This window comes from Arachis duranensis, chromosome 2 (genome assembly GCF_000817695.3).
Source record: "Arachis duranensis cultivar V14167 chromosome 2, aradu.V14167.gnm2.J7QH, whole genome shotgun sequence".
In the NCBI taxonomy this organism is placed as follows: domain Eukaryota; kingdom Viridiplantae; phylum Streptophyta; class Magnoliopsida; order Fabales; family Fabaceae; genus Arachis; species Arachis duranensis.
Genome location: NC_029773.3, coordinates 10,648,760 through 10,656,206, shown reverse-complemented (window position 1 = coordinate 10,656,206; position 7,447 = coordinate 10,648,760).

Here is a 7,447-nt window from a genome sequence, read left to right as displayed (position 1 = left end):
TCTTTTTTTGACGTTATGGAACACTTAACAATCCACCTACCGTACGAAGCAAGACTATATAGGTTGGTTCAATTTAGATAGATGTACCAATTTGAGAGGATGATTGGTTCATTTAAGCGCACCGTGAAGAATAGAGCTCGGATTTAGGGTAGCATCTATGAAGCATTCCTAGTTAAGAAAACATCCGCATTTTGCTCATTCTATTTTCAACCTCATGTTGAGTCACATAGAACAAGGGTTAGAAAGATCAATGAGAGGGGAGAATCCTCGTCAAGTAGAACAATATATCCAATCTTTGCTCCGAAAGGAGCTGCAATGGGTGTAGACAGTAACTACTGGTTAAAGAAGAAGAAAATCGATGTCGCACATCTGCATGTGTTGCTTAACTATGACCAGATTTCACCTACCTCATGTGAGTGTATTGCAATCAGTAAGATACTAACTTCTTAATCTAATCAAAACTTCTTCATCCTATTCTATCATATAGGTTATTCTAAGAGACAAATCATGATACCTCATTGAATAATTTTTCACATTGGTTTAGAGAATACGTCAGCGTGCATCTAGCTGACATAACAGATTGAGAATTAGTTGCACTTAGTTGGGACCCAATGAATAAGGGCACAAGCTATCCAATATACAATGTTAATGGATATCGGTTCCATTCTTTACAGTGGTCGATTAAAAAGAAAACAGATAGCACCGGAGGTTAGATTCATGGGGATTTAGGCGGTGGTCATTCTGATTGTTTTGGTGTGTTGCACAATATAATTCAATTAGAGTATTTATGTCGCACTATGTACAAGGTATGCGTGCGTGAATGGTATGATCCAAGTTCGTGACAAGGAACACGAGAACACAAGGACTACGATATCACTGAAGTTAATGTAACAAGAAAATATAGGTACTACGATCTTTTTATTCTACCTCAAAATGCACGACAGGTACATTATTTACCTTATCCGGGTTCATGCAAGTCTAGTTGGTTAGTTGTGGTTAAGACTAAGCTAAGAGGCTGCATCGAGTCTGATGGGACAGAGGGTGAGGAACCTTACCAGATTGATAACCCAACTCTTTAAAAAATGGTGGTTGACGTTGGAATAGATGACGACGCACTATCACCAGAGGTCGATGATCTTCAAGAAGAAGATAGGATCGTCGACGATGAAGAAGAGGAAAATGATTTCGATGATTAGGAAACTACCTCGAAAGAGGAGAATGGTGAACCAGAGGAAGAAGATGATGAATCAGAATATGATTAATGTAAATATAGTTCTATCTTATATATTTCCTTACCAAATTTTCAGAAGAATGTAATATAATTAATATTGTTTCAGATATTTGAATTACCATCATTCTGTATTTTTAATTTGTATATTTGATATTTCACATCAGGTTTAAAGTACTGTTTCAATTTTTAAATATCGGGGTACATTATAGATGGATGAAAAAAATTATTAAAAAAAAATAATCTACCGTCGGAATATATCAATGATAACAACCCAGCTAATTTTCCAAAAAAACTTAAAAAAATGTTTCCATTGGCTTTTACCGTCGGATTCGCGAAGCCATATGCTTTGGCGCCAATGCTAGCGTCGAAAAATTTTTGATGGTAAGTTGTAACAGATTTCATTTTTTTATATCCATATTCCACCGCTAAATCCGATGCAAATGATCGTTAGATACATAAATTCGATAGTACTTTGTTACCGGCAAGGTTTATTCCATCGGATAAATTTGGACGCAAAATCCGAGGATAAATAATGTACCGTAAGATTTTATTCATTTTTTCGACGATAAATCCGACAGTACTCAACGTTTTTTGTAGTGCTTTGAATAAAATATATTTATAATAAAAAAAATATTAGAATAATTATAATTTTGAATATTCATAAATCTCACACTAAAATAAACATACCCGTTTCAAAATATGCATGAGATCACTTAGAGTTTACTACTAATAAACTACAAAAAATTAAAATATTATATTATTATCATATATAAATATCTTTTAATTAAAGTCATTATCAACAAACCATCTTTACTAATAAACCATGATGACAAGAATATTATCTTCATTAACTTCCCCAAAATTATCTTACATAATTATATAGAAAAATAATTATAATAATATGTAAATAAACATGATTATAATTAATCTATATATAACTAAATTCTCCTTTTACTATTTTAGCAATAATAATTGTTTATGAGTTTTGTAATATTCCAATTAAAAATAACATTATTATTCGATTCAATCTAATTCTTATAAAAATTTGGCATAACCTCTCCTAGAGCTCAAATTTTTTCACCCTTCAAGAATTTTATACAAAAAGTCAACATTTTTCAACCCTTTTTCAAGTTTTTTTATACAAATCAAATTCTCAACATTAATGTCTCTATTTTATTATCTTAATTTATCTTTAAGTTTTTAAATTTTCACGCATTAAAGTAATAAATAATTTGTCCAAATTCTAATCCACCCACCAAAAAATTTCAAATATTGCTACTAATTAATTTTATTATTAGAGCTATTAATTCTTTTTTAATCTTTAATCAACTTTAATTCAATCATTTAAACGAACTTCAATATTCAAAATTAAATTAAATCAAATCTTTAATAAAGATAATCAAGCTATAAGACGTTAATCAACTCAAATGCACGTATTTGCTAAACTTTTAAAGCATTCCAAATTTGTAAAACAAATATTTTCTACCTCAAATTGTTGCAAGTCACAGAGATTGGAGATGCATCAACCATCTATTTTCTAACCCAAAGATAGCAGCATCAACAACAGCTCTAGTAGTAACAACAGCTCTGTTGAGTTCCTCCTCCTTTGTTCGTATTTGGTCGTGTCTCTCTCTCTGCATTTGGTCCTCTTTCTCTCTCTTCAGACTCCTCTTAATCACAGTGGCAGATCCAATAGATGGCAACAGAGGCGTTACAGCTTGGTGGCATTAGAAAAACCCCTTTCTCCTCTTCTCTATCGCGTTCTCATTTTTCTTTTTTTCTCTGATGTGGCGGCGACGGCAAGATTTCCCTCCTGCATGCGGTGCCTCTGACCAGAGCAATGACAACGGTGATCGCAGCCTTTCATGTCGTCGTCCATTCTCTCTTCCACTCTTTTTCTCGCTCACCATCCCCCTCTCTCTGAGTCGAACCGTGCTCTCTCTCTTTCTCTCTCTCTCTCTCTCTCTCTCTCTTTTTCTCGCTCACCATCCCCCCTCTCTCTCTTCTCTCTTGATCGCAGCCACGACGATGGTACTGTTCCTCGCCAGCATCCTCTTCTTCCTTTCCTTTTTTTTTTTCTTTTTTCTCTTTGTTCTTTGTTCACTCTCTATGCTTCTCATAGTCATTCTCTTCCTTTTTTCTTTTTCGTGTATTGTGTGAGAAGATTAGGTGAGCGTGTGTATTTAATTTGAAAATTAGGGTTAGAATTTAGTTAAAATAATAAAAGTAGAATAAGTATTTGATAAAATTAAAAGGTAGAATACTAATTTTAAACCAAATATAATTTATTAAAATTATTTAAGAACGTTATTTATTTATAAACTCACTAATTAGTTTATGATAAGTACTCTAGTTTTAAATTAGAGATAATTTAAGAAAATTTCTTTTGATTCATAAAGTTAAAGTATTAAATTCTAAATCTCAATTACTAAAACTTTTAAATTTCAAACGTGTTAAATCTCTAATAATTATAAAAATTATATAAGAACCATATTTAATTCAAACTCAATTTTATCAAAACTTGATTTAGTTACTTTTAATAAAATAATTTTTTAAAGTAAAATCTTAAACAAATAAAATAAATCGAAACTAGTTCGTAATAAAATTTTTAAAAATTCGGAATTTTACAATAGTCACACACACATTTTTTTTAACACAAAAAAGAGAGCAGTGAGAGAATGACCGAGAAAGAAACAATACAGAGTGAGACAAAGAATGCTTACCTGATGATAAAGAATAGAGAAGATATGATGATAGTGATGAGCAACGATAGTGAAGAAGAGCACGAAGGTGACAATGGTAATGATGCATGAAAACGAATGAAAATTCTATAATAAAGGAGAAGGTGTGTGAATTTGTGTATTAGCATGAAAATGAGAAAAATCACTAAGTTTGCGTGCGTTTGATATTAGAAGACGTTTGTGAAGTACACCCAAAACATAAATATTAGATTACCCTTAAAAGTGTTGTCTTTTCTGAGAAAAGTGTATCTAATGACATTAAAATTTTTATTTTATCGGATACTTAATTACCTTAACCAAATCAATCTGTTTTTAATCGGTTTAATTTGATTCGAATACACACACAAAAAACTATAAAATCGAACCAATACGAATCAATTACAATTTAATTAGTTTGGTTCTCATTTTATTCCAAACTCAAATCAATTTGATTTATAAATACTCCTATTTGATGGTATTTATTGTCAAGAGGACCTAATTAAAAAAATATTGATTCCAAAAACTTAATTAAAAAATAAATAAATATAAAATTTAATTAAAAATATAATAAAATTATAAAAATTAACAAAATAATTAAAAAAAATTAATTCTCCTTTGAAGCTAATGGCCGAGGGTTCTGAAATGGAGCATTGTAGTCCCAAACGTTATTCTTCTTAGCTTTTACCCATTGTTTTTCTTTATTCTCTCCCCATCTCTGTTTTTGCCTACAATTACTATTACTATTACGATTAAGTCATACACATTATAAATAATATTTTTTTTTCTTTAGCTCCATTATTAGTCAAAGTTGGAGTTCTATTACATCTATAATTGTATAAAACAATAGTTCGTTGCACTATTAATAATATAGCCTTTCAAAAGATACATGGGCATGGCCAAATAAACAATCAAATCAAATCATATGAATTCTAAGGCAGCAAGTAGGGTAAACCATAGGAAACAATTAGGGTGTAGGGTGGGGACTAATTCTTTTAACCTAAACAATTAATTTTTGGGCCTTCATTGTCCTACCTAATTTAACATCATATAACCTATCACCCACGTGTGGATGAAGGCCCACATACAATTCAACATTTCACCATCACCATGAAGCATCCCGCACGTGTGTATGCTTTGTTTTGAAAAGATGTATGAATTAATCATGCATGCTAGCTAGGTACTAGTGTAGTGCCCCCCAACTATACTTCCAAATATTACATTAATCACCTAACCTTCTTTCATCATTCATCATCTACCTAATTTTCTTCCCCATTATCTCTATATTTAATACGCGTCAAATATAGGAAAGAATTTTAAATGTATCTAAAATACCGTATTTTAATAATTTTAATTGTTAATATAATATATATTAATTGAAACTAATTATTAAAATTATTAAAATACTAATATATATTTTAGGTACACTTAAAAGTTTTCTTAGTATATATATCATTTGATTATACCAACACTAATACTATATAGATATTTCTAATTCTTCTAGTAAAAGAGAGAAAGGTGAGTAGAAAGAAGAGGAAATCATGGAATAAAAAGAAATCATCAAATCTTGGTTTTGAAGTTGAGTCTCACAACAACAAAGGCTATAGTATTAAGTAACGAGAGATATTAACTAAAAATGGATCCTCTCAATTTTCTTTAATAATTGAGGAAGTAAAATATATTTTTTTATCATTAATTTTATAAGACAAAAAATAAATATAAAAAAGAACAATAAAAAATTAAAAATTACACTTTATACTCAATTTTTTTAACAATTAAGATAATCCATTTCCAATATTCACTCATCTTCTCTTTTTAAGTACAACTCAACATTTGTAAAAACGAACATAGATGGGATGGAGTTTAATATTAATTATAGGATCATACTATTATTTTAGGGTCTATATCTAAATAAATACTTATTTGGGTATCATTATTTTAATAAAAAATATCTTTTTTTTATTTTTTAGTGTATTTAACAAATTTTTAGTAGTAAAAGTAAAAGTATTAGAAAAATAAAAAAAATATTTTTTTTGAGAAACTATAATTTACATTTTTTCAAAAGATTTTTTTCCTTAAAAAAATATTTTTATGTAATAAATAAATAAAAAAGTACTTTTATATCGTTATACTCAAATATAATTGATAGATAAAAAGATCTTTTTGCATGAGATACTCAAACATAAAATTACTTTTACTTTTTTATAAGATCTTTTAAAAAAAGATAACTAAAAAAAATTTTTTTTCTTAAAAACTCGTCCAAACAAATACTTATAAATCTATCATAAGAAAAATAGTTTGCTTAAGTTTGATATATAGATCACACTTATATAATTTATTTAAAAATATTATATGTAATTAGGCATCAAACTAAGTATTATATATTGATGTATATTTATATATATTAATTAATATATTTTTTTAACTAAATAATCAGCTGTCAAAATAATTAAATATTTTATAATAGAATAATCAAAATAAATTAAATTTATTTACTGTTGTACATAATAAAAGAATTATAAAATACTAAATATGTATTTTTATATGCAATGATTGATTAGTGGTTGCTCTTTTATATATGCTCACGTAACATGATTGAATTTCTTTTGGGTTTATACTTATATAACTTTACATAAATAGGAAAGAGTAATCGACAAACAACGAAGCAAGCAAATGTTAATTGTTCTTATTCAACTTAACTGGTTGGAAGAAAATGCGATGGCCCTTTGTGTCTATGTCTGTGTTACAAGTCCAACAAAGAAGCATAGAAAGTTGAGTTGGCAATTGAAAACACCATGTCCTACTTATCCTTTATATTCAATAGATGTACATTTTTCTATTATTAATGGGGTGTAAAACTTAATTATTATGATTTGGTAAATATAGAAAAATATAATATTTTTCTTTGTTTTCTAATCAATTACCTTTGTTAATTGTTATTGTGACACTCATTAGTGCTCTGTTGGCCATTCTTCTCTTATGATCTAGCAACATACCCAACATGTGTCATGTATTCTGATTTTATTTATTTATTTATTTATAGTCTCAGCTAAATAGAGATGTTTAATCGTTAATTAATATAAGTGTCAGTCATAAAATCATTTTTTTAAGTTTAAGTTAATAGAAAAAAATACATAAATAATTATATCCGTAAATTATAATACGTCTTCTCATGCAACAAATTTTTTTTTTGTTTGAGTGAATTCTTTACTTAAGTTTTATTTTATTTTTTATTTTTCTTATACTAAAATTATTTTTTTAAAATTAATAAAAAAATTGAATTTTAGACTATTAAATTATAAAATTTTAATACTATATTATAAAATTATTTTTTAAAGTTTAAACTATTAAAAAAATACATAAATTATTATATCTCTAACAGTATCCAAATATATAATTTGGTTATTAATTAGATTGCTTTGGATATTATATTAGTTTGGTTCTATGTGTGTCTATATATATAAAAGGTAAGAATGAAAATAGTATGACCCCAGTGAAA